The following is a 27403-nucleotide window of genomic DNA, read 5'->3' as shown; positions in this document are numbered from 1 at the left end:
GATGGATGGATGGATGGATGGATGGATGGATGGATGGATGGATGGATGGATGGACTGATAGAAGAGAGAGGCGAGGGAGGGATAAAGGATGGATTGATGTGTGAATGGATGGATGGATGGATAGATGGGTGATGGATGGATGCATATGTGGATGCATGGGTGGGTGGGTAGATGGATGGGTGGATGGATGGATGGGTGGATATGTGGATGCAGGGGTGAATGAATGGGTGCGTGAGTAGGTATGTGGATGGATGGGTGGGTGAGTGAATGGATAGATGGATGAAAGAGAGAGGGGAAGGGAGGGATAAAGGATGGCTTGATGTGTTGTGGATGGATGGATGGGTGGATGCATAGATGGGTATATGGATGACTTAATAATCAGATAGTTTGAGTGATGGTTAGCTTTGCTCTATGATTCCCACAGCTCTGATTAAATACATGCAGTTTAATGTGATATGATTTCATGTCAGCATCTTTCATACATTCCACCCTTTTAAGAAGCAGTTTAATAGTGTGGATGATGCTGAGTCATATCCACTCACAGTGTGACCACAGGCCCAGGACAGCTGAGCCTCTCTCTCAAGTAAGCCTGCACTGGGGCTCGGGCCTCTCCGTCTCCCTGGGTGTGGTTCTAGGGGTGATACCCTCCTGTCAAATGCATTCTGCCTGCCTGCTCTTTATTGCAGTCAGCTGAAGACCATTATGCGTCGGGCATCCATATGGCCCAACAGGCTCAGAGCCAGGCATGCTGCTGTCCAGGTCACAGGGTGCTTTCTGTGGGTGCTGTTGGCCCGAAAGCACATGGGCCCCACCCCCTTCATGAGGCTGGCTCCAGTAGGTGGCCTTTCACTGACCACTCTGAGCCCAGCCTGGTCCTGAGCAGCCCAGAGCACAGAAGGGCATGGGAGTCATGAGAATGTCCAAGTTCTGCTCCACTTCCCTGCAGAGCCAGGCCCTGATGCTTCACCCACATCCACTCACACAATCCTCAGGGCAGCACCGTTATTCTGAAGCAGCTCCACCCCTGCCAGCAAACCCTCTGTGCCCGTGTGTCCCCCGCTGTCCCATGCAGACAGGAGTTCCCATCCCACGGCCCCGTCTCAAGGATGGTTGTGTACCTGGCTGCTGTGCGGGGCAGGTGCTTCATCACTGCTGTTCGTTGGGATGCGTCTGTTGTAACTTAGACCCACCCTCCAAGGCCGGTTGGTTTTCGCTCTATCCTCCACATGAAGAAACTGAGGCTCAGAGAGGTTAAGTGATTTGTTCCAGGTCGCAGAGCCAGTGAGTTCCCTTGTCACACTCTGCTCCTTCAGGTCAAGCTCCTTGTCAGGGAAAGGGGGGAGTTGGGGAGGAGTTGGAGTGGCTGGGAGGGATGTGCCCAGGTGGAAATGCAGTGTGGCCGGGCCTCATGGTGGTATGCAGGTGAGCGTGCTCCCATCACGTGGCCTGGCCACCAGCCATGACTTTGAAAAGCACAGCATCTCTCCTGCCTCCATTCTGAGTTTCTCTAACAAGGCCACCACCTGTCTGTGCTTCCCTCCTCCTCCAGGGTGAAATGAGGGCACATATTTCAGGTGGCCGCTGTAGAGGGTCAGGTGGCCTTAAGGCCCCTCACCTCATGCCTTACCAGGTGAATGTGGCTTACCTGAAAGGACCCAGGGACACCTGCCCTAAGGTAGACACTAGGCCACCCAGATGGCTCATACTTGAGGAAGGAGCTATGACCTCCACTGCTTGTGGGATCTGTGGACCTGGGGCCTGGGGCCTGTGCACCTCTGTGCTGGACCGTCAGTCTTGTCACCCATTGGCTGGGCTTGGACTGGAGGGGCAGTACCCTGGGGTGGTCTCCAGGCACCTGGACACTTGGCACCACAGAAACCCTGATAGGAGACTCTCACCATGGCCCTCAGACCAGCTGCCCACCAACTCCAGAATACTCCAAGAGAGATGCCCCCGCCACTGACATTCTGTCTCATTTTCTCTGCATCCTGCTGGCCTGGGGGGCCCTGGATGCCACTAACAGTACCCACCCAGGGAGAACTTCTCTCTCCAGCCAGAACACTTGGGAGGTCAGCGATTAACATGGGCCCCATTTTCCTTCGGCTTAAAAATAAGCTAATTTCAGGCCACGTTTGTAAAACCGCAGAATTGTGAGAACTACCGCGTTGGCTTAGGTTTTGCTTTGTTGGAGCTTTGCTCTGTTCTATCTGCTTCAAAGATGAAATATTCATGAGATGAGCTTTGGCAGATTGAGGGAAAGAGAGCAGGAGCGAAGTCAGGGGTTCTCTGAATCCCTGGGGCACTGCAAAAAGAACCCCACGGCCGCAGATGCTGATGGAGTGGGCGGGGCCGGGGCAGCAGTCATTGAGAAAAGCCACTGGGGCTGAGAACCACCTGCACAGTGTTGCTCCAGCTGGATGCGCAGACCAGCAGCAGCAGCCGGGAACTTGCTAGGAATGCAGAATCCCAGGCTCCACCCTGGAATCCGAAGCTCTGTGCTTGAAAAAGCCCTCCGGAGCAGCTCAGGTTTGGGGATATCTGCACGAGGACGACTGAGATCAAGGGCCACTTGTGAGGATCTTGCCACTCAACGTGAACCATGGAGCGCGGCATGGGCATGGCCACCTGGGGGTTTGTTAGGAATGCAGGCTCCCAGGCCCCCAGAACCTACCGAATGGAGCCCACCTGCTGACAAGACCCCCGGGGACTGGAACACACGGCAAAGCCGGGGAAGCCCCACACTCCAGAGGGTTTTGGAGTCTTCTCCAAAATGTGGGGGGAACAGCCCTGCATCCAGGATGAGTCAGGAGACCCGTCGAGGCGCGTCCCTCATCGGACACCCTTCACCATCATCATCATCCCACACAGATGTGGTGCCTCGTTCTGTGGGTCTGGGGAAGGCTGGTGCCTCAGCTCAGGCTGCTGAAACAAAACACAGTCGAGACTGGGGCTCACACAGCAGAAATCAATTTTCTCACAGTGCTGGAGAGTGAAAGTCCCAGGTCAGGGAGCCTGCCTGGCTCATGGACACCTCCTCACTGTGCCCTCGTGTGGCCAAAGGAGAGAAAGACTGGGGCTCTCCTATCTCTCCTAGTAAGGGCACAAATCCCATCATGGAGGCCCCACCCTCATGACCTTATCTCACCCCAGTCACCTCCCAAAGGTCCCATCACCAGATACCATCCTGTTAGAGGTTTGGGTTTCAATGTTTGAATTTGCGGGCAGGAGACGCCATTCAGTCCACAGCGGATGGCTTTGTCTCATTTGTCCAGAGACCCAGCACACTAATAGAGGAGGGTCCCACCCTCTCCTCCCAGTGGTGCCTCTCCCACCCGACCTGCAGCCTGGAAAGCCGGCACCTCCACCACCGCCCCTGGGCATTGCAGCCCCCTCAGCACATCCTCCAGGGGACTGTCACCTCCCACATTGCAGCCTTGCAAACACGGCTCTGGACCCACCTTCTGCTGGCTCCGCTCATCCTCCAGCCTCCACCCCACAGGTCACTCCTCCCAGGAGCCTTCCCACCCTGACTACCACCCTCCAGGTTAATCCCTTCATTTGCTCCTGGGGTACCTGCAGCTTCAGCAACTGCCTTGCAGCTGGAAGCCCCCAGGCCACCGCCTAGGGACAGGTGTGCAATGCTCAGGGGAGCAGCCACCATGGGGCCTTCTGAAGCTGCTCCCTGTGCCGCACCCTCCCACAGCGCTGTAGGGTGGGGATTCATTGAGTCCCCTCGAGGACCCTGTCTCAGGCTGAAGGCTGGCGCCGCCATGACCAGCATGCATCCTGACCTCCAGGTGCTGTGAGTTGGACCTTATTTGGGCGGGGGGGAAGCATCTTTGTGAATTTTGCAAATGTAATTAAGTTAAGGATCTTGAGATGAGATCTTAGATTATGATGGCCTCCAAATCCAATGGCAGGTGACCTTAGAAGAGAAGAGACGGGGAACAAAGGCGGGGAGCAGAAAGTCGCGTGTCAGCTTAAGAATTGCACGATTTATAAATTTAGAAAGGAGACTATTATAAAGGGTTACAACCTGCGAGCTGGGAAGTGGGCCTCTAGCCAAAACCAGAGGCAGGCGCTTCAAGGAGGGGAGGGTGGAACGGGGCTTCATGCTGACTGCATTGGCTAAGGTTATGGCGGGTTAAGCATACTCAGCAGGTTACAGGAGGAGCTGTGAATATTCGCAAAATAGGTCCTGACACGTGCACTGAGCACACATGCACGTTACATGCGTCCCATGTTCACGTGGGGTGGAGGCTTCACATTTAAAGGCATTACAGTCAGGCTCTGTATGTCAAAAGGTGAAGCAGGAACGTAAAGCTCGGTGTGCAGCCTCTGTAAACCAGCCAGAGCCAGTCTCTCACAGGTCTGGAGGCTGAAAGTCTGAAATGAAGGTGTCTGCAGGGTGGGTTCCCTCTGGAGGCTCCAAGGTAGAAGCCATCCCATGCCTTTGTCTTTGGCCAGCAGTTTCTTATCAAGAGAAAGCTACTGAAATCGGCCTCTTATCCAATCACAGTTATAGTTACAGCTGCTGGAATGGGGTCAGTTATCAGCATCTGGTGGAGCTGTGATGGTTTGATTGTCGTCCATCCCAAAGCCAGGGCTTGCTGGCAGCTAGAGGAAGAGAAAAGCCCTATGGCAGCCAGAATTCAGTTTATTTAAGTGTGGGGTGTGTGATTTCACCCTCGCCTCACACAGTCTTAGGTCTTGCTTACAATCTGGTCTCTTATTGCCACCAGGAGCCCATTCCATCAGTCTCACAGTCTCTCCTTTAACGCTGGCCAGTTGTGGCTAAACCTCAACGGGGAGCAGCATAATAAGATGTGCCCAACCTCCCGTCCCATCGTGGTTGGAACTCCGTTTTGCTTTTTCGTTTTTTGTTTTTGAGATGGAGTCTTGCTCTGTAACCCAGGCTGCAGTGCAGTGGTGCTATCTGGGCTCACTACAACTTCCACCTCCCGGGTTCAAGCAATTCTGCCTCAGCCTCCCAAGTAGCTGAGATTACAGGCACCTGCCACCATGCCCAGCTAATTTTTGTATTTTTAGTGGAGACGGGGTTTCACCGTGTTGGCCAGGCTGCTCTTCAACTCCTGACCTCAAGTGATCTGCCTGCTTCAGCCTCCCAAAGTGCTGGGATTAATCGGCATGAGCCACCACGCCCTGCCAGAACTCAGTTTTTAAGGCTTCTGTGGTGTCCCCTTGGTCCAGTCAGTTGGGGGCTTAGCTCTCACATGTGAAGATGGAGGCAGAAGTTGGAGGGATACGGCCACAAGCCAAGGACTGCTGAGGGATGCCTGCAGACCCAGAGGCTGGGAGAGAGGCTTGGGGCAGATTCTTCCTGGGAGCCTCTGTTACCGGCAGTGGGGGGGTGTCCTTGTTCTTAGAGCTCCTCAGATGGTGGCGGGCGGCTTCCAAGATGGCGGCAAGCCTCTTGTTCTCTGACCTGGGGTTCTTGGCCTCACGGAGTCCACAGAATGGAATCTTGGGCCATGCGGTGAGTGTTACAGCTCTATTCAGCTGCATTAGGACGAACCCCAGGCACTTAGCCCACACGGGAACAATGTTGAGCCTGTAGCTCCACTGGGAGCAGCAATGGGCCCTGCCTTGATGGATCAGAAGTGCAGCAGACACCCTGCCAGATCTGGAGGGGTGGAAGCCAAGGGCGGGTCTGGGACGGCAAGTGAAAGCTCACCTCAAGCCGTAACAAACACGGACTGGAAGAGTGTGCAGTTGCAAGATTTAATAGAGTGAAAACAGGGCTCCCATACAACGGGAGGGGACCCTAAGGGGGGTAGCCGTTGCCAGCTCGAATGCCTGGGTTTATATCGCGCTCATCGTTCCTCCCTCTGTGTTCTCAGGCGATAGATGATTGGCTGTTTCTTGACCTCCTGTTTTTGCCTAATTAACATTTTAATGAGCTCTCTTTACTATCTGATTGGTCGGATGTGAGCTAAGTTGCAAGCCCTGTGTTTAAAGATGGCTGTGGTCACCTTCCCAGCTAGGCTTAGGGATTCTTAGTCAGCCTAGGAAATTCCAGCTAGTCCTGTCTCTCACCTCCAGAAGGCGCCCACCCTACAGACACTGTGATCTCAGACTTCCAGCCTCCAGAACTGAGAGAATGAATGTCTGTCGTCCAGGCCTCCTGGTCTGGGGTCATTTGGGCCACTCATGCAGGCTTATGAGATGGTGTGTCGGGGGACCCCACCCACACGTTCTGAGATCCTCTAGAAGGACTCACAGGACTCGATATAGAATCATCCTCTTGTCTAAGGTTTGTAAGAGTGCCACAGCTCAGGCGGAGTCTGCAGGCATCCATGGGCAGATTGAAGCCCCCCTCCTTCCTCTCTCCTGCGAGGGGACACAGCACATTCCCCACCCACCAGGAAAAAATGCAGCCACATGTATGAAATATTCCTCCCTAGGGAAGCCCGTCACGTAGGCACCCTCTGCCTGGCACGTGCCACAATTCCCAACTCCTGGCAGGAAAGCTGGAGTTTTGCTTGCATAAACCGCAATGTTGGCTCAACACACCATGGGAGCTGCTGCCGCAGGGCTGGGTGTCCAGGCCTCTCCATGTAGGGGACATTTCAGCTGCCAGATGCCAGCTAGGGGCCAGCCCTGCAGGCAGGATTTTCTCAGGGCAGCAGCCAGAGGCCTGCTGTGCTCACTCTTATCTGCGTGGGTTGATGTGGTTGTTATCCCTTTTTATGGATAAGGAAACTGAGGCTAGAGAGTGCAAGCCCCTTACTCGGGGTCAGCCAGCTCATAAGTGGCAGAACTGGGATTCAAACCCAGGGAGTCCAGCTCCTAACACTGCTGTTAACCCTCCTACTCCCTGCCTCTCCTGCTCAGGGCAGGGGCTCAGTAGATAGTTGTCTGCTAAAGGGATGCATGGAGGAATAAAAATAAGAATAGTTACATTTATTAAGCATTTGTTACCTGCCAGCCTTTGACCTTCACACGACTCCCCTCCATAATCCTTGCCAAACGTCCAATATGATGGAAATCACTAGTGCCCCATTTTGCAGACGTGGGCACAAGGGCCTGGGGAGGTGCAGCGGTTGGCCCAGGAGATTTGGAGCCTGGGTCTGAGCCCAGGGTCTGCTCTACGTATCCGGCCTCTTTCGTAACATGCTGTGCTGGTCTACATAAGAGAAGCTGCAGATCTGTGTAAAGGTGAGCTTAGAGGACACATTCTCAGAAACACAAAGCAGCTTACAAAGCGAAATTCCGTATGTCAGAATACGTTCAAGGCTGCGTGGTGACTGAGATGATAGGGGTGTGGGGCTGCCTGGTCCCCAGAGTGTGCAGCTGAGGCCCTGCCCTCCGCAGCTCCAAGCCTCCCCACCTCCCCCTGCTAGTGGCAGAAAGCAGGACCCAGCATGATGCTGTGGAACCTGCCTGGACCCCAGAGAGGGCAGTACGGGTTGTGAGACTAGTTAGAGAGGTAGCCACAGCCCCTGCCCTTACAGCTGGAGGGAAGGAGTGTGCAGGGGGCAGTGGATTCAGATGCCTGTTCCTGGGAGAGGGCGACAAGGACAGAGGGTGTGCTCTGTGTCAGGTAGCGTGAGGACTTCGCCTGCTAACCGGGGCTCTTCTCTGGCTCACCTCCCATCTATCCCAGGCCCAGCACAGTGCCCAGCCCCCAGGATCAGTGAGTGCTCCTGGAACCCTTATTATCCCCGTTTCTGCAAATGTGCCTTTAAGGCTCAGAGAACCCAGGCCAGCATTTGAGCGTTTTCAGGTAAAGGATCTTCCCATCAGAGCCTGGACATTCAGGAAAGGAGTGTTCCCTGGCTGGAGGGTAGAAGAGAGACCTCCTGCCTGGGGTCTGGAAGGTTCTCTGCCTCGCTCTGGGAACCTGTGTCTGGGGGAACTGGGGATGTCTCCCGCACCTGCTCGCCCAGGGGCTGCAGCTGTCACCCTGAACCCGCTGCGGCCAGTGAGGAAACGAGCTCAGAGCACCAGGGCCATCTCCCCAAGATCACAGAGGCCCTCAGCCCCAGGACGTCCGCAGGGCCCGCGGCTCGGTGAAGTGGCTAAGTCACAGGCCTGACTTCCTGCACAGGCATAGCTGGGAGGGCTGGGTATTCAAGAGCTGGGCAACGGAAAGCCATCCTGTAAGATGGAAATAAACTTGTATTTCCAACAGTCGGAGAGGGATGCAAAAGTGGCCCCACGATGGCCCCCGCACTGGGAGGCCCTTCCGGAAGCCGCGGCGTTAGGGGACCTGCTGGCCCGGTGTGCTCCCTCCCTTGGCCCGTGGCTCGCCTGGTAGGAGCGGACTCTTTGCCCGGCGTCTCCGCTCGTGGCCACTAGATGGCAGCCGCGGGGTGCGGAGCCGACGGCGGCCTCCAGGAGCAAGTCCCTTCCGCGCGCGAGGGAGGCGGGTTCCCAGGAGAACCTGCCCGGCCCTGCGCCCAGAATCTCCGCTGTGGTCCCACTGCCCCCACTGCAGACCGGGGCCAGGGCCGGGAACGCTCCTGGAAAACCACCGGCTCTGCCCGGGTTCCCACAGGGCACCAGAGAGGCCAAGAGGTTGGACGCTCACGGCGCAGGGATGGGATGAGGGGTCCGGGACGCCCCCTGCACACACTCTTTTCTGCAGGAAGCCCCTGGGGGGTGGATACCCCAGGAGGAAGGCTGCTTGTGCGCCGGGCGCAGTGGCTCACACCTGTAATCCCAGCGCTTTGGGAGGCCGAGGCGGGCGGATCACCTGAGGTCAGGAGTTCAAGACCAACCTGGCCAACATGGTGAAACCCCGTCTCTACTAAAAATACAAAAATTACCCAGGCATGGTGGCGCACACCTGTAATCTTAGCTACTAAGGAGGCTGAGGCAGGAGAATCACTTGAACCCAGGAGGCAGAGGTTGAAGTGAGCTGAGATCGCACTACTGCACTCCAGCCTGGGCGACGGAGTGAGACTCTGTCTCAAACACACACACATACACACACACACACACACACACACATAATATCTTTAATAGATGTAAGACAGTTTATCTCTTTCTTCCTAGGAGAGTTCTGTAAGTTTTGCAACTTTTAGAGAATCAGTTTATTTTACGTAAATTGTCAAATTTATCTTAGACTTCTTCATAGTATTTCTTCATTATCTGTTTAAAGTGGACCCTGTATTGATATCATCTCTTTTAGTAATTTGTGTCTTCTCTCTTTATTTCTTTGTCAGTCTTACTAAAATTTTATCAATTTTATTGATCTTTTCAAAGAACTACCTTTGAGCTTCATTAAGTTTTCTCCTTTCTCCCTGTGCTTTTAGCTTATTGATTGCTGTCTTTATTTTGTTATTTTCTTCCTTGTCCATGCTTTGAGTTGATTTTGTTCTTTTTCTATTTTTTTGACTCCGGCTGTGGTTTGTCTCGATGAATATTCTGTGGACATTGAAAAGAACGTATATTATGCTCCTTACTGTTGAGTGCGGTGTTCTTTAAAGGTCAATTCGGTCCTTTTGATGGTATTTTTAAGTGTTTATAGCCTTGCTGACTTGTCCTGTATTGTTGATTGCTGAGAGCATGGGAATGTGGAAATTTTCCAGTATCATTGTGTGCCTGTCCTTTTTTTTTTTTTTTTTTTTTAACAGATCTGTTGGTTTCTGCTTTGTGCTTGTTGTTTGTTTTGTTTTGAGACAGAATCTCACTCTGTCACCCAGGCTGGAGTGCAGTGGCATGATCTTGGCTCACTGCAACCTCCATCTCCTGGGTTCAAGTGATTCTCCTGCCTCAGCCTCCCAAGTAGCTGGGATTACAGGTACCTGCCACCACACCCAGCTTATTTTATTTTTTTAGTATAGGTAGGATTTCACCATGTTAGCCAAGCTGGTCTCAAACTCCTGACCTCAGGTGATCTACCTGCCTCGGCTACCCGCAAGGGGCTGGGATTACTTGTCTGAGCCACTGCACCCGGCCTGCTTCATGTAGTTTGAAGTTCCAGTGTTAGGTTGTAGTTTATGCTGGCATTAGGTATTATTATACTGGTTAGGTTATTCAGGACTGGCATGTCTTCTTGGAGAACTGATTTTTTTTATCATTATTCAATGTTCCTACTTATCCCTGGCAATTTTCCTTGTACTTGAGACTACTTTGATATCAATATACCAGCTCTAGCTTTCTTTGTATTAGTGTGTATATATCTTTTTCTATCTCTTTGTTTTTAACCTCCCTGTGTTGTTATACGTAAATTTGATTCCTTATAGACTGCCTGTCTTTGGGTAGTTTTCTGAAAGTCCACCTGATTGACAGGCCAAGGGGTGAGGGATTGCTTGAGGCCAGGAGTTCAAAACCAGCCTGGATAAGAAAGTGAGACCATGTCTCCACAAAAAAAATAATAATAATAAATAAGTCAATTTTTTTTCTGATTTTTCCCTTTATTTTATAATTGAAAAATGAAACCACTTAACGTGAACACTTGATACATAATTTCCTTAAAACTTCTCTATGGTGAAATAAAACTGTACCTAGTTGAAGAGTGTATAGAATATTAACACTCATGACAATTTCAATCCAACCGTTGACATAGCTTCAAAGTACTATTAATTGTGGCTATTTTTGGGGAAAAAGAAATGTGTAAAGCTTATGAGGGCCCAGTATACGAAAGGCTTAATTTTTAAGAGTCAAATCTACATTTGTCACAAGAGTTCAAAAAGTGACATTATAGTGCGGAAACACTTGAAAATGCCATCTCTTACTCATAAGTCTTTTAAAACAGATTGGAAATCATATAAAAATACTCAGTACCTTGTAAGTAATAATTAATAAAAATATTTCCATTGACTACTCTGTGTCCAAAGTGATGAAGGACAAAAATAGAAATTCTTGTTTCTTTATTATTTGATAAACTGCTGAGAAGCTCCCATTAGAAGTTTTTTAGACATTACACCAAGTTGTCTTGGTCTTCGGATCATATATATATGTATACACACACACACACACATTTTTTTCAAGCAAAGAAATGTTTAACAGATGTAAACTATTTATTGAATATTTGCCACCAAATATTGTTAAATACATTATCTTGCAGCATATCGCTTTCAAGTTAAAATGTCAGAAACAAACACCAATATTTACAATTCTTTTAAGGATTGTTATATAATGACACATTCAGGCGTAAATTCTTTTGGCTTATAATTCTTAAAAGAATGATAATAGCAAAAGTGATGTAAAATCTTCAGTGTGAGATTATGATTAAGCTACATTTTACAAAAATATGGTGTAAGATGGCAATAATCCCATTCAGAGTCCTGGATTAGATCCCTTCAGGAGGGACTGATAATTTATACAGTCAAACTTTAAAATTTACAGATAATGGCAGTTCAGTAATGCCACTGAGAAGTCCATCTCTTAACATACAACTTTCAGGCCACAGTTTTGAAGGTCTGAAGTATTAAGTTGGTTTGATGAATTAGTCGGTTGGCACTTACGAACACATTTATTGCCTTGCCATCTTTAAAATACATTTTCAGAGTATCACTGAAACTTTTGGAGTACTTTACAAATTCTTTCTTTTTGTATTCAAGTGCCCTGCGGTTCTGGTACTGATATTTCTTGAAGACATTATTCACCGTATCAAGAAGTTCTTTTATTGCACTAGCTATATCCTTGATTGTCTGCAGAAACCTCACTCTGTCATTGATCTCATCTGGGATCTTACTGAGAATTTGTTTAAGTGCTCGTGCCTTTTCATTTAGGTCTTGGAATTCTGGCTCTGGCCACTCAATCATATACTCTTTTATATCATCAGCTGCCATACAAAGAAGGGACTCTCTATGAAGTTAACTTCTACACTTTTTTTCTCTAAAATTTTCATAATGATGTCTTGTGTAAGACCTGGATTTTCTTTTTCAGTCTTAATGAAAGCGGCTCTCAGTGTCTGGGCTGCAGACAGTTTTACTCGTTCTAGCTCTTTAAACACAGGATACATGACTACAGAGAGGGGCGCAGAAACCTTGGATGTGGTCTCAGCTTCATTCTTCATCTCTTCCATTGTCATCCTCATTCAAAAGCCAACCACAGTTGAAAAAGCAGTGCTAAAATGCAGAGGAATCTTCATTCACTGCAATATTTCTTCTCTTTTTTGGTGATAAAAGAATTGGACACAGAACACACACTGATCAGCAACTGAGGCACTGACTTCACTTCCCACCTTTGCAGCCCTCGTCAACTCCCGGATCAATTCACTCCCAAGTCAGATTTTTAAATAAAAAAAATAAAACTCCATCTGGTAATCTATTTTATTCGATGTGTTTAGAGCATTTAAATTTAATGTTATTATTCATGTGTTGGTATTTATGTCTACCATTTTATTTATTTTCCATTTGTTTTATTTGCATGTTATTCTCTATTTTCCTTTCCTGATAATTTTTGGATTACTATTTGACTAGTTACTTTTCCATTTTAATTTAATTATGGAGGCTTTAACAAATTTATATAGCTTTTTTTGTTTTTGTTTTTGTTTTTGTTTTTTCTGAGACAGAGTCTCTGTCAGTCGCCCAGGCTGGAGTGCAGTGGCACAATCTTGGCTCACTGCAAGCTCTGCCTCCTGGGTTCACACCATTCTCCTGCCTCAGCCTCCCAAAGTGCTGGGATTACAGGCGTGAGCCACCACGCCTGGCCGCTTTTTTTTTTTTTTTTTCCTTCCATTAAAGCGTTTAGTCTGGTATTTCAATACACATATGTAGCTTTTCACAGTTTACTTAATGCTTTACCACTACAAGTAGAATGTGGAAACCTTACCACCATATAGATTGCTTTATTCTCTCCGTTTTGTGGTGTAGCTATCATGTGTATTAAACCCACATATATTGAAGGTACTGTCATAAAATATAATAATGTTTACTTCAACCACCATAGATATTTTCAAGAATGTAAGAAGTAAAGTATAGTCTATTAAAAGATATTGCCCATTTTGTCTGTACTTCCTTTATTCCTGACTTTCAAAGGTTCTCTCTGGTTTCATGTACATTCCATTCCAAGCATTATCTTTGGCATTCCTCTTAAAGTTGGCCTGCTGGCCGCAGATGTTCTTGGTTTTGCTTCATCTAAAAATGTCTTGATTTAACCTTTATTCCTGAAGGATATTTTCACTGGGTATAGAATCCTGCATTTGTAGTATTTTAAAAATACTGTTCCACTTCCTTCTGACCTCCATGGTTCAGATGAGGAATCTGCAGTCATTCCCATGGTTGTTCTTCTGTATGAAATGTGTCATTTTTCTCTAGCTGCTTTCAGTGTATATTTTTTTCATGTTTAGTCTTCAGCAATTTGATTTTGACACGTCTGGGAATGGATTTTTTGAGCTAATCCTGTTTAGGATGCATAGAGCCTCTTGAATTCATTAAGTTTATGTGCTTTTCTCTCCCACTTGTTCAGATTGGATAATTTCTAAGTATCTGTCTTCACGGTCACTATTTTTTTCTCTGTCTTCTCTACATTCTGCTTTTGACACATCTAGTAATTTTTTTTTTTCATTTGTATTGTTTCCCTTGAGAGTTGGTGTGTTTCTAGTTCTTGGTATGCTGAGTAAATGAAGCCTATATCATGGACGTTTGGAATATTTTGTTAAGATACTCTGGGTCTTGATTAAACCTGATGGAAAAGGTTAACTTGAGCACTTGGTTGAGATCAAGTCCAAATTCCTTTTATAGGACTTTTATGAGTTGTGTTTCCAGTGTCAAATGAGCTTCGAAACCCTTTGCTTGCAATTGAGATCTGCCCCACATGTGCACAGACACTGGCCAAGCTTGGAGATGGTGGTGGTTTTTATCTCTTAGTTCTTTTCTCAATATCATTGATACACTGTTTAAGGTCAGATCCACCTGTGCACAACTTGGAGCTGAGCCTAGAAGTTCATCTACCGCTTCACACAATCCCTGTTCTGCTCCCTCCTCACTACAGTCTCCCTGACATTTTCCATGTCCATGGAGACCCCTTTATCAGGCTTGTGGATGAAAAACTGGGACCTTAATTTCCCTGCTTTGCCATAAACTTCCTGCACATGGATCTTCATCCATGGTCAAGTGGCAAAAAAGAGAGAGAGGCCAAAAGCAAAGGAGATTCCTCCACGTATGTGGACCACAGCTCCTCTGGCCAGAAAGAAGGATCCCCCTCCTCTGGAGTTTTAGATGCCTGCCCAGCCTCCACCACCACAGGATTGCTTGAGGCTGTGGATGGGAGAAAATGCAATAAAGAATGAAAGGGAAGATCTCCCATGTTCTCTGAACCCTGGGGCTCCCTTTTCTTGAAGTTCTTTTTATCCACACTTGTTATTCACATGTGACTTTCAGGCTACCTTTGAGTCCCAGCCAAGTGACACCCCAAGGGAAAAAATGGGAAACTCACAACTTCTTTTTCTTATTATTATACTTTAAGTTCTAGGGTACATGTGCACAACATGCAGGTTTGTTACATATGTATACACGTGCCATGTTGGTGTGCTGCACCCATTAACTCATCATTTACATTAGGTATATCTCCTAATGCTGTCCCTTCCCCTTCCCCTCTCCCCACAATAGGCCCTGGTGTGTGATGTTCCCCTTCCTGTGTCCAAGTGATCTCATTGTTCAGTTCCCACCTATGAGTGAGAACATGCGGTGTTCGGTTTTCTGCTGTTGCAATAGTTTGCTGAGAATGATGGTTTCCAGCTTCATCCATGTCCCTACAAAGGACACGAACTCATCCTTTTTTATGGCTGCATAGTATTCCATGGTGTATATGTGCCTCATTTTCTTAATCCAGTCTGTCACTGATGGACATTTGGGTTGATTCCAAGTCTTTGCTATTGTGAATAGTGTCACAATAAACATACATGTGCATGTGTCTTTATAGCAGCATGACTTATAATCCTTTGGGTATATACCCAGTAATGGGATGGCTGAGTCAAAAAACTCACAGCTTCTTTAGTGGTACTTGGAATTCTGCTTTTCTTCTCCAATTTGCCTGCTACTCTTTATTTTTCAGAGTCCACAGACAACGGCATCTGTCCGGGTTTACTAGCTGCCTTAACTAGTGAAACAGAGTGTGGTGTGTGTACTCCATCTACCCTGGAACTAGAACTGCTTTTGCTGAGCTTCTTAAATCTGTACATTCATTTCTTTCATAAAATTCGGGAAGTTTCTATTTATTATTTCTTAAAATATTTTTTTCTGCCTTGTTCTCTGTGACTCTGATTATCCAATCCTTAAATTTTTTTGTAGTACTGTCCTTTGAAACCCTGACACTGTCTATTTTTTTCAGTCTTTTTTTCTTTCTTCTTCAGATTAGACAAAAGTCATTGATTTGTCAAGTTCCTTGAGTCTTTTCTTTGTCACCTTTATCTTACTAAGGCTGTCCATTGGATTTTTGAGATATTGTATTTTTCAACTCTAAAATTTTCATTTGGTTCCTATTTATGAAAATGTTCAGCTGGGCGCAGTGGCTTACGTCTGTAATCCCAGCACTTTGGGAGCCCAAGGCAGGCAGATCACGAGGTCAGGAGATTGAGACCATCCTGGCTAACACAGTGAAACCCCGTCTCTACTCAAAATACAAAAAATGAGCTGGGTGTGGTGGCGGGCGCCTGTAGTCCCAGCTACTCAGGAGGCTGAGGTAGGAGAATGGCGGGAACCCGGGAGGCGGAGCTTGCAGTGAGGTGAGATCGCGCCACTGCACTCCAACCTGGGTGACGAGCGAGACTCCGCCTCAAAAATATATATATATATATATATATATTCACCACATTTACCTTTCCTTGTTGAAATAGTTACAATAGTGGCATTAAAGTCATTGCCTCCTAATTCCAGCGTCTGCATCATCTCAAGCCTGCTATCTCTTGCCTTTTCTCTTGAGAATGGGTCATATTTTCCCAGGAATTTTGGATTGTTTGCTTGATATTGTGAGTATTACCTTGTGTAGATTGTGGGTTCTGATATATTCCTCTGGAGAATGTTTGTGATTTGTTTGAGCCGACAGTTACTATGATTAGACTCAGACTGGAAGCTCCATCTCGCCTTCAGTGGTTAAAGCCTCAGATCACTCAGCTTTTGCTCCACTCCTTCGGGCCTGTCCTACACATGCATGATTCAGGATCAGCCTGGGACTTTTGCTGATGCACACCCAGAACTGGGGACTCCCTTCCTCCGGCTTTTCTCCCTCCAGGGCTTTCCTCTCACTCCCCAGTTGCCCTACAGTTGCCTGCATTTCTTCCCCTGAATCCTTCAGCCTGAAAGATGGCAGCCGTCCTGGAGTTTTAGCTGCCTGTGCCATGTGGCTGTGTGTCTGCAGCAGGCCCTCAGGACAAAGCGCCCATAAAATGCAAACTAATGCCTGAGCCCATCCGACTGCTCTCATCTACTCTTGGGAACCCTCAGGTCACCGTGTGTGAGATGGGGAGATTCGTTGCTATTTCTGTTGTGCAGTGTTCTGATTGCTGTCAGTGGGGGGTTCTGCAGCATCTCAACAGCAGCACTCTCCAGTGCTGGCTTTTAATTTGAAACTTTTCCAAGAGCTTTTCTCCACTTCACTGTTAAGCAGCAGGGCTGGTGGGAGGGGGTCACCGGCTTATTCTGCACTAGTGGTTTTCACATTCACGGTCGCTCCATCTGTGTAGGTGCGAGCATTTCACATGGAGATGCAGACAGTTGTGTTTTAAACAGTGTCCTTCTTTTGGTTTGTCTGCACCTTAACAGTTAGAAGGAATTATATTGGGGGTGGGTATACCGAAAGTTTCTAATATCTGTGTATTGTATTTCTTGGCAACATAGGGGTGGCATTAGAAAATGTTTATTTTAAAGGTGGACGGTTGGATCTGAGGTCATTAGGAGCTGATAGACTAGATGTTGACGAGGCCCCCTTTGGGCACTGGCCCTCCCTGATTCTAGGGAGTGTCTCTTCCTGCCCTCCTGCCAGCAGTCCCTCCAGGGAGCACCAGACATTAGCCAGGCACCCACCATGGTTATGGGGACGGGCAGGGAACAGTCCCCTTTTCTGGTTAGTGGATGTTCACCCGTGACTTGCTCACTCTTGCCAAAAGGACCTCGTGTCTGGGGATTCCATCCACAGGGCACATGCGGCACTGGTGGTTTTCGGAACAGCAGTGTCTCTCGGTGACTTACGTCTGGGCGAGGCCACCTCAGTGCATGGTTTGTCTGCGGTAGGTGTCCTGGAAGCAGCTCAGAGTTCCTGGGAACAGGAAGAGCCTCCAGGCAGTGTGGTGCAATGGGCTGAGAAATGAACTGGGAGCCAAGACCCAGGTTCCTTCTCTGCTGTGTGACCTCAGGCAAGTCATGTGACTTCTTCAGTTTTCCTGACTAGGAAGTGTATAGGTTGGACAAGATAACCCAGTTTCTGCTCCACTGTTCCATATAGCAGTGCAATCTCCTGCCTCCTTCCCTCTCCTCTTTTTTCCTCTAACATTTAGTATTTTCCATGTATACATACACACATTCACATATTTGCACACACACGTGCTCACACATGTGTGCTGTATGTACATCATATGTGCATGTATGCACACATACACTACACATACAGGCACCATGCAGCATGCATGCCCACATGTGGACACACACATGCACACAACATGCATATGCAGCATGCATGCATACATGGACACTCACAAACATGCATACTGCAATACACATACCATGTGGCCTACATGCACACACACGCCTATTCACATGTATGCACACTATACATATGTGCAGCATGCATGCACACACATATACATACTCATGTGCACACACATGCTGTTGTCTCTGCTACTCAGCATGGAGTCGGGGCCTGGGGACGTGGAGGGAGGGCCAGGTCAGCCCCACCTGAACAGTGCTATCTCCAATGCAAGCCCAGTGGCCACCAGCAGTGCCAGGTCTAAAGGAAACAGGCTTCCAAATCCCAACACTGGTCTGTAAGCCAGTCTTCAATTACTCAGCTGTCCTGTCAGGATGTGACAAGGAAACACGGCCCCCATGGCTCCTGGCCTTGGCTGATTAGGAGCCTGAGAACGTCAGACCATGAAAGGACTTTTCCACCAGCAGAAAACAGGACTGTGTTCTCTGGGTAGCCAGCTGCTGACTGCCGGGGTCCCTCCCATCCCCGCTGCCCAGGGCTCCAGGGCCAGCTCCAGAGAGCAGGGCAATGCTAAGCGTGGTGCCGAGCCCCACCTCCCCACCTGCCACCTCCCCGTGCACTTGCTGCAAGCTCTGCCACTGGTTTCCACTTCAGGGTGGTGCACCCCACCCAGCCCTTCAGTCTCCTACCTCTGTGAACCCAAGCGGAGTCTCACCACCTCGGGCTTGTCCCCGTGCAGCCCAGTCCCCAGTCACTTGTGGGGACCATGGATGAGCCAGGGGAAGAGACTGAGCAGGGAGTGTAGGGGTGGAGGGAGGGGAGTGCAGGGGTGGAGGGAGGGAAGTACAGTGGTAGAGGGAAACAGACAAGCCACCCTCATCCCCAGGGGCAGCGGCAGAGAGATCTGGAGAGCCCAGACCTGAGGCTGAGATGGGAAGGGTGGGGCAGAGCCCTCCCCGCAGTGTAGGGGCATCAGGGTATAGAGGAGCTGAGGTGGGAGGTCGTGATGTGCCTGGGGACACAGAAGAGTCACCCAAGGCCACCTGCAAGTGCTGATGACCAAGGGGGAGCAACAAGATGGAGGACAGGGACCAGACCCAGAGGCTCCCATCTGTGCCTCCTAGGGGTGTGACCCTGAAAGCAGCAGGGAGACGGGGGCTGTGAGCATGGGGCACCCCGCAACCCCCACCCTGAAGGGAGGCCCAGCCTTCCCCATCCTGGAGAGGCGGAAGTGTGTGGTGGGAGAGGCTGCTTCTGTGCTGCAGGTAAGGCTGAGCATGCTACCCAGCCCTGGGCTCTGCCCCCAGATGTGCCGGGTGAGTTCATGGCCTCCTGGACCATGCCGGAGTCACCTTTGAAGCCTGGGTGTGAGATTCTGACCCAGCAGGTCCTCAGCCATGTCTCGGGTCAGCACCTGTGTGATTTCCCCCTTCAGTAACTCCCGTGAAAGCCCCCAGGCCCCAGGCTTCGGTCAGGTTGGCTGGAGGCTGGAGGAGGAGGGTGCAGCACGCACGTGCTCAGCTGCCTTCTCCACAAATGCACCCAAATGGTTTCATATCCGAGGCCTTTTTTGAAAACTGTGAAGAACACGGATGAAGGAATAATGCTTACTCGAGGTCCCAGGTGTGGCGGATCAAGGCACAAGGCCTCCTTTTGAGCCGCAGTTGCATTTGCACCCTTAACGGTGTGTTTCCCACCAAGACTGCACCTTCCAAGGCAGCAGGTGATCCAGGGACAGCTTGGGTGAGGCAGGGAGTGGGACAACTCACAGAAGTAGGAGGCAGACCCTGGGCCAGGCCGGGGCCAGTCCAGCTCCAAGCAGCTCTACCCATCCAAGCTTACTCTACATGAGACCCACATTCCCAGGAGAGGACTGGGGCTCTCTTGAGTTCCGGGCTTCCCTCAGGCCAGGCCAGTACAGGGCAGGACACTCCAAGGGTAGCCACCACGGTGGCAGGACCACTCATAGGGGCGGGACAGAGCCAAGGGACATAGCCAAGACTGTGTTTTCAAGGCAGCAGGAGGAGAGGACGGAGTCCCGGAGGTTTGTTTTGAGTGACTGTGAGCCCCAGGCCTGAGACACAGGTGTTTCAACCCAGGGAGGGTGATAGATGAGAGATGTGGGTGCCCAGGGCTGGCATGGAAATACGTGGAGACCACCCAACTGGGAGCAAGCAGAGGCTGGGTGTCACGAGCTTGATCTGGTAAGACAGCTGGGCCCTGCCACTTGCATGAGGCAGAGGCTCGAAGGCAGGCAGTGAGGGAAATGCTTTATAGCAGAGAAAGGGAGGGCTCAGTAGCACTGGGGCCTTCTGAGTCATTGGTGGCAGGGGGCAGATGTGGCTCTCTCTGGTTGACCCTAAGTTGGAGGTGGGGTGAAAATGACAGTCCTTGATGGGGAAGTCCTGGCCGCTGGGGACGGCTTGCTGAGAGGTTTGCTTGGCTCCCTGGTGCTGCCGCAGATGCTGGGTTGGGGCGCTGGTGCCCCCTGTGGTGTCTGTCCTCTTGTGCATTCACTCTCACATCAGGGCTGCAGGGCGCAACTGCCACTGCCCAGGCTAGGGAAATTGGCTACCTGGACTCAGGCGTTGGTGGGGAACAAGACAGTGCTTATCACTCAAGAGGTGGCCTGTGCACTTGACCAAGGTTAGGCCTTGCAGGGGTGCAGCCAGGGGGCCCCTCAGATGCCTGAGGTGGAGTGTGGTCCAGCTGGGGCTCCCACAGCCCAGGGCTACTGACCCCAAGAAACTTTGGCTGGCTCTGCGATGTCCTAGTGCTTGGAGGAACGCTGGCACTTCGGTCCCCAGCCATCACAATTCCACCACCACAGTCACCGCTGCAGGGGCACAGCCAGGTGGGCAGTGGGTCCACGAGAGATCCAGGACTGCTGGAGCCATTGTGGGCTGCCCTAGAGGGACTCGGAAAGGAGCAAGGAGGAGGGAGGAAGCCGCCTGCACTCTTCCAGCCTTCTGGGTTCATCGTTCCTCCCATAGAAAGATCCTAGCAGGAACTCCCCAGGACATTGGGGGCATAGTCTGCCAGGCCGGGCTGCAGGCTCACAGAGCAGAGCACAGAGAGGGCACTCAGAGGTGGGGAAGGAGGGCCTGGCAGAGTTCCCCACGTGGATCTCAGTGATGCTTGCTGCAGGGTGTGACCAGCCTCTACTGCAGTCATGGAAAGACCTCCCAGGGATCTGATCGCCCAACCCCACTTGGGAGCCCATGAGGGCAGGAGCTTTCTGGGGGAGGCCAGAGACCCACCCTGGGCCTTGGGCTAAAGCCTCAGCCATGGGGGTGGTGACTTGCCAGATGCGTGAACGTGACCCCGGGGGCCCTGTTTGTTCCTGGTTCTTCCACTTTCCTCCCCTTGGGTAGGAGCCAGGGGCCTGCAGCCGCACATTGGTGGTAGCTCAGGGTGGCTGCTGTATGAAGTGTGGCCTGGGATGCCCAGCTGGGGTTAGACCCAGAGGGAAGGCTGAGACCAGGTGTGGGGCTGAGGGCTTGGGCGAAGGAGCAGCTGAGACTCTGCAGGCGGAAGGAGGTACAGCAGACGGGGTCTTAGGAAGAGGACCCCAAAGGTTTGGCAGGGCCTCACGGAGCCACAAAGAGCCATCCAGGGATGTCACAGCAGCCCGGTAGGAAAGGAGGGAAGGAGACCTGAGGGAGAAAGAGGCTTTGGAGCCTGAATCCACAGGAATTGGTGGGCAGGGATGTAGGAGCTGGGCAGAGTGCACCAGGATCTAAGGATCCCGCCTGGAGGAGGCTGGAGAAGGTGAGGGGGACACAGAGCAACTTCCTGGGGGCGCTCTCCTGGCCCCTATGTGTAGGGTAACTGCTGTTGTCACCCTATGGAGAAGCTTTTCTGTAGCTGTGCGCTTATCCCAAAGCGTCCGGTGTGTGTGTGTGCAGTAAATGTTGATGAATAAAGTCCCAGTAGGAATCACGTCTCCTCCTGAGTCAGCTCAGGCTGCTGTAACAAAAATCTTCTAGACTGCATGGTTCAAACAACAGAAGTGTTTCTCAGCCCCCTGGAGGCTGGAAAGTCCTTCATGGTCTACAGACGGCAGCCTTCGTGCCATTTGCTCGCACTGGGGGGCAAGGGATACTGGTGTCTCTCCTCGCAAGGGCACTAATCACCAGAGCCCATCCCCATGAACTCCTCTAACCTTAATCACCGCCCAAAGCCCCACCTCCAGACCCTCACACCGGGGATTCGGGCCCCAATATATGAACTGGAGGGGGGCACACAGACACGCAGCTGGAGCACTGCCCCTAGCATCCGGCAGCTCTGGCTCCTGCAGCTCGTGCATTCCTGGCTGTGCTGTTAATCGATCATTCCGCGGGTTTCTCCTCCAGCCCCGGCCCTGTGCCTCTGTGTCCCCACTGCTCACACCAGGCAGATGCACGCTGGCCCTCGGGCACCTCCCCTCTCCCAGGTTCTGATCCCCTCTTAGATCCCATCAGCACTGCAGCCACCTGGTGTGTTCAGCAAAATACGCACAAAGCTTCTGCAGAATTCCAAATGCCAGACGTCCAAGGACGCGAGGCCAAGAGTCAGCTTGTCAAATATGTGCAAGCATCAGAGGTGTGAATTTTCTACTCTCAGCCCGTGGCAAACTTTCTTTCCATTGCCTTTATCAGCGCTGGTCACACCTGTGCAGGGAGACTCCGGCCCCTACCCCCAGCAGGGAGTGGCCGTGTGTGCGCTCCAGGCCGCCCCCCCTTGCCTCTTATCTCCGGCAGCCACTGAGCCACGCTGCCCAGTGGGGTGGCTGTGCATGGAGAGCTCTGGATCCGCCTCCTTTTGAGCCTAAACAGATTAGTGCCGACATTCATTCCACGCCCTGGGCCTGCCTCTCTGTCATGCAGGGAAGTGCTGGATTATGGGATCGCAAAGCCCGGTGAGGGCTGGCGTGAACTGGGCTGTGACTGTGGATCTGGAGTTAAATATGCCTTCTGTTCCTTACTCTTTGCCAGTTGTGTCTTCTTAGAAAAGTAGGATGGGCCCTTATGGATATGTGATGACTGCTTAGGATTCCCCATCCCTCTCAGTGCTTGGCCTGGGTACTCCTAGTAAGAGAAACCTGCCAAGAATTGTCCTGGACCTACGCAGAGAAATAACATGCCTAGCTTTTGAAAAAGCATTCCAAAGTTCTACTTTGTGCAGTGGCCTGAGGGGCAGGCCCTTTTCCTTCACCCTGTGGGTTCAAGAGCAGTCAGTAGAAATCAAGAGACAATAGGGTCTGGAGAGCCGTGACCTCCCAGAATGGGTGACAGTCCAGCTGGGTTTTGAAGGATGAGTAGGAGATTACTAACAAAAGGAGAAAGAAGGGGCTTTGCTTCATAGAGGACTGCAAGCTGTCTGCTTCCCTGGCCCATGAGGCCACAGGGGATGTGGACTCAGGGACAGGGCAGTGGCCTCCAGGGGTTGGAAGCTGTCAGAATTTGGAGTTTGCCAGGAGGACAGCCAACGTACGTAACGTTTTGTCTTGCGAGTGGTTTTCATTACTCCATTTTACAGATGAGGAGATGAGGACTCGGAAGAGAGCAGTCCTTTAGCTGGGGCAGCGGGGGAACCAGACGGGAATCTGGAATTCTGGACACTGACTCTTAACACTTCTCAGGGTCCACCAGCATGGGGGCTGCTTCCTGTGCGACTGCTGGGGGCAGCAGAAGGAATCCTGGATCTGGAGTTAAATATGCCTTCTGTTCCTTACTCCTTGCCAGCTGTGTCTTCTTAGAAAAGTAGGATGGTGCCTTATGGTTGTGTGATGACTGCTTAAGGAGAAAACAGAGGCAGCCTGTGTGCCCAATACATAGTAGGTCTTCTGTTAGTTTGCTTCCTTCTCTGAGGAGGTAAGTATCGACCACTGAAGTTATGGTGAGGCAGAGGATGGAGAGGAGGCTGGAAACCTGGCAGGGGATATGCCAGGGGCCTAGGGAGGACATAGAGGGTACCCAGGCAACTGGGAACAATGAGTAGGCACCACCTCTAAGAAAGTGGGGGAAGGTAATTGGTAGGTGCTCAGTGAGGTACAGACAGATGTGTACTGTCTGTGGATGGGTAGGCAGATGGATGGGTGACTATGCAATGCCTCTGGAAACTAAGTGGGTCTGAAGGTGGGAGAAGATGCCTGTTGGTGCTCAATGAACAGTGAATGAATGTATGGCATGGGTGGGTGGGTGGATAGCTGGATGGATAGAGGGATGGATAGTTGGATGCATAGATGGATGGATAGTTGGATGCATGGATGGATGGATGGATGGATGGATGGATGGATGGATGGACGGACGGATGGACAGATGAACGGATGGATGGATGGATGGATGCATGGTTAAATGCATGAATGTTTGGATACATGGGTGGTTGAATGCATGGATGGATGGATAGGTAGGCAACACCTCTGAGAATCTGAGGGATTTCAGAAGTGGGAGAAGGTATATCAGGTAGGTGCTCAATGAGCAATAGCTCAGTCTATGAGATGGATGATTGGATGGATGGATAGACAGACGGGATGAGCGGTAGTTGAATGGATGAACAGTTAAGAGATAACACATAACCTCATCCCCTCCACCTTGCTGCCCAACACATCAGTCTCAGTCATGGTTTGTCCCCTTGATCAACACACATGGGCACCACCTGGCCAGGGGCTGCAGATGCTCAAGGACGCTCCCTCAGTGAGGGACTCTGCCCTTTCCCATCTGCTGGATAGGACCAGACTGGCCTTGGACATCCAGAACTGCCTCTGGGGAGAGGCTGGCTTCGAGGACTGGCTTCCTCTGTCCACTGCTACCAGGCTGTGCCAGCTGACGCTTCTTCTGGCTGCCCTGCTGTGGGAGGGGAGTGCTGCAGCTCCCAATTAAACTGCTTAAGTGACAAAAGACCCTGGGTAATCGTGTGATTAAAAATAAACTTGAGCTGGCTGATGCTGCTTGCTGGGGCCTGTCAAACCAGGCAGGGGGTGAGGGAAAGGAACAGGAAGACTTCAGTCCCAGTTCCTCTGACGCATAACCCCAGGGGTTGAGGGTGCTTCAGCTACTCTCTGTTTACCACCGAGGATACGGGAGACCCAGAAAAGACAGCGGAAGCTTCAGGAACTCAAGGTGGAGGGTGGGTGGTCCCAGCCTAGGGGAGTCTCAGGCCACAGAGACACGGAGCAGAGGTCAGGATAAACGGGCTGGCATTTATTTATCGAGCATGTACTGTGTTCCTATCCCCAGAGGGAGCCCTTCTCGTGGATTGTCACGAGAACCCATTGCGGACACCCTTTATGGTTTTCATTCATACAGATGTGGGCTGCAGGGGCAGAGAAGCCCTTTCAGTTCTTCGTTCGGTACCTCCCGTGTCCAGTGGACACCTGCTTTGTGGCAGGCACTGTCTGTCCTAGGTGCTGTGGTCGGAGCTGTGAGCAATCCCAAAAATCCTGCCCCTGCTGGGCCCCTGGTCTAGGCTGTGTGATTGTCCAAGGCCTCCTGATGCCGGAGGAGCCGAGCTGGCATTCTGTGTCCTACCTGTGTGCCACCGAATGCCAGGATTCAGGATCATCATCCTCTGCGGCAGCTCTGGCCTGTCTTCATGTGGCTGTCCTCCGCGCGTGCCTCCCTGGTGCCTCGTGTGTCTGGTTCTCCTTGTCTTACAAGGACACTGTCACGCTGGACGAGGGCCCGTCGCAGGACCTCATTTTAACTTAATCACCTCTTTAAAGACCTTACCTCCAAATACAGTCGCATTCTGAGGAGCAGGGGTTAGGCTTTCAGCGTATGAATTTGGAGGGACTCCATTCAGCCCATCACAGCCTCCCTGGGGCCCAGCTGACCCTAGCTGGTGGTGGGACCCTGGACCCACCTTACTAGGCTCAGAATCTGAAACCAGAACAAGACAAATCACACGATCTGGTGGAGCCCAGCAGCCACGGGTCATGATCCGGATGTTCCCCCAGACAAGGCACAGGCACGCACACCCTCCCCACGTGGGCACAGGCAGACCTCGGGGGCAAGAGGAGAGGGTGGGGCAGCCTGGGCGTCAGGGCTGGGGTCTGTGACTGGCCTCATGGCGGCAGCTGCTCCACGCAGTTGTTTTATTGTCCACCTCCCGGCCTCCTTTCTGTGGGGAGTTGGAGATGGGCGGAGATGGGAGATGCCCTGGGTCTGTGTCTGGGCTCTGTGTGCCCCCGAAGTTCGCGTGCCTCATCCCCACCATCAGGCCTTCTGGCTGAGGTTCAGCTGGTCGCTGGTGGGTCAGGCTCCCTGATGGGGCTCAGCCATGCCACCCGCCTAACTCACTGGCCAAGAGGTAAAGTGGGACGTGTCCTGCCCCCAGACAATGGGATATGCAGCTTCTCGGCTGGAGACACTCACCAGCCCTGCTCACTGAATCCAGAGGGGTGTCTGAACACCACAGGCCCTTCCGTCGGGCCACAGACCCCCTCCCTGCATGGAAAAGTTGAGTCCAGTGAGTCTGCTGTCTTTCTCCATGGGCTAGATCTCCATTCGAGGGGGCAGCAGAACCCTCTGGGGCCTGGGCAGGCTGCTGGCAGTGCATGGACATGGCTGGAGGCCTCGAGGTGCTTTGCTTACTGCTTTTGTTGTAAACTGCCGCTTCCCTCCAAAGAGGCGGGCGGCTTCCGGCAAGGTGGGCATTCTGGCTAGTCAGCTCTGTTGTCAGGGGACGCAGGCTGGAGATGGGTCAGGACTGATGGGGTTATGAGAACGAGTACGGTGGCCACTGCAGAAAGACAGGAGGGGTCCAGCAGCTGGCTGTGCTTCCATTGGTCCCTTGGGTAGCTGAAACAGTAGGATAAGTTTGGGCCCAAACAGACCAGAACACCATGGGGGAAGCTCTGTAGATTCCGGGGGCTTCTCTGTGGCGGGCCCCGGGAATGCACTTGCTCCCCGTGCACGAGGGGCGGTGAAGGCGGCCTCTTCCCGGGCAGCCTCAGCCACGTTGCATACCGCTCGGAGGCTCGGGCGTCCGGTTTGTGACCTGCAAACAAGCACAACAACCCTCAGGGCTGTGATGCAGCCTCCACGGCGTGTTTATGGTTGGGGTTGGTGCACAGAAGAGAGAGGGGAGCGCCTTTCCCTGCACGTTGTTACGGGCGTCCGGCTTTCTGCCAGCCCACGCGCGGCTTCCTCTAAAGCTTTGGTTGTAAGTCTTGAGCATCTACCAGGTCTCTTAGCAGTTTTGAAACTTGTGGCATTGCTGCCAAGCCCCTCCTGGAACGTGTGCTGATTCTGTCGTGCGATGCATGGTTGCTTTGGTGTCAGGACAGATTTCGGGGCTTTCGGCCAACCATGCGATATGCGAGGGAGCTCTTGCCACCGTCTTGCGGGCTTTGTCACCGTGCAGCCAGCCGGTGCAGTAGCTGCCGAGCCCGGCACCCGGCTCTTGGCATCGTGAGGCCTGGGCCCAGACTCTGGTGTGCCGCCCACGTCTCCACAGCTCACCGTAGGGCACCTTCACACTTGTCATTGTCACACGTGCTCACCCTGGAATCTTATTAGCAAATATACTTAGTGTCTTTTCATTTAAGTGCCAGCTCTTGCAGATGACGGGCCTCCTTGCCATCTGTGTGCAGGGAAAACCGGCCCCAAGAAGCCTTCACTCTGGAATCATCTGTCCTCAAAATGTTTGCAATGGAAGGGTCTGTGGGAGGAGCACCACCCTTGCCTTCCAGATGCAGCTGAGGCTACAGCCCTGCCCCGGGCTGGCCGTCCTGTACTGGCTGCCCACCGGGGCCTGGGCTGCCTTCTCTGGAGGGCCAGGGAGCACGGAAGCCCTTGCAGACAGTCTCCTGGAGAGAAATGGGGTGTATCATGTGGGTTTGGACTCAGTGCAATGGAGG

At 51.4% G+C, this 27403-nt stretch overlaps 1 protein-coding gene and 1 pseudogene across 2 annotated transcripts in view; one reads left to right on the top strand and one right to left on the bottom strand.

The window, feature by feature from the left end:
- SHANK2 (SH3 and multiple ankyrin repeat domains 2) overlaps positions 1-27403 on the top strand; it is a 669522-nt gene that overhangs the window by 364017 nt on the left and 278102 nt on the right. The gene's annotated exons all lie outside the window — the stretch shown is intronic.
- Positions 11371-12193, bottom strand: LOC105544513 (annotated as a pseudogene). The gene has a single exon (XR_001006773.1). The product of XR_001006773.1 is annotated as a programmed cell death protein 10 pseudogene (transcript).

This window comes from Mandrillus leucophaeus, unplaced genomic scaffold (genome assembly GCF_000951045.1).
Source record: "Mandrillus leucophaeus isolate KB7577 unplaced genomic scaffold, Mleu.le_1.0 Scaffold30, whole genome shotgun sequence".
NCBI lineage: Eukaryota > Metazoa > Chordata > Mammalia > Primates > Cercopithecidae > Mandrillus > Mandrillus leucophaeus.
Note: the sequence above shows the minus strand (reverse complement) of the source record. Positions and strands in the feature narration are given on the sequence as shown.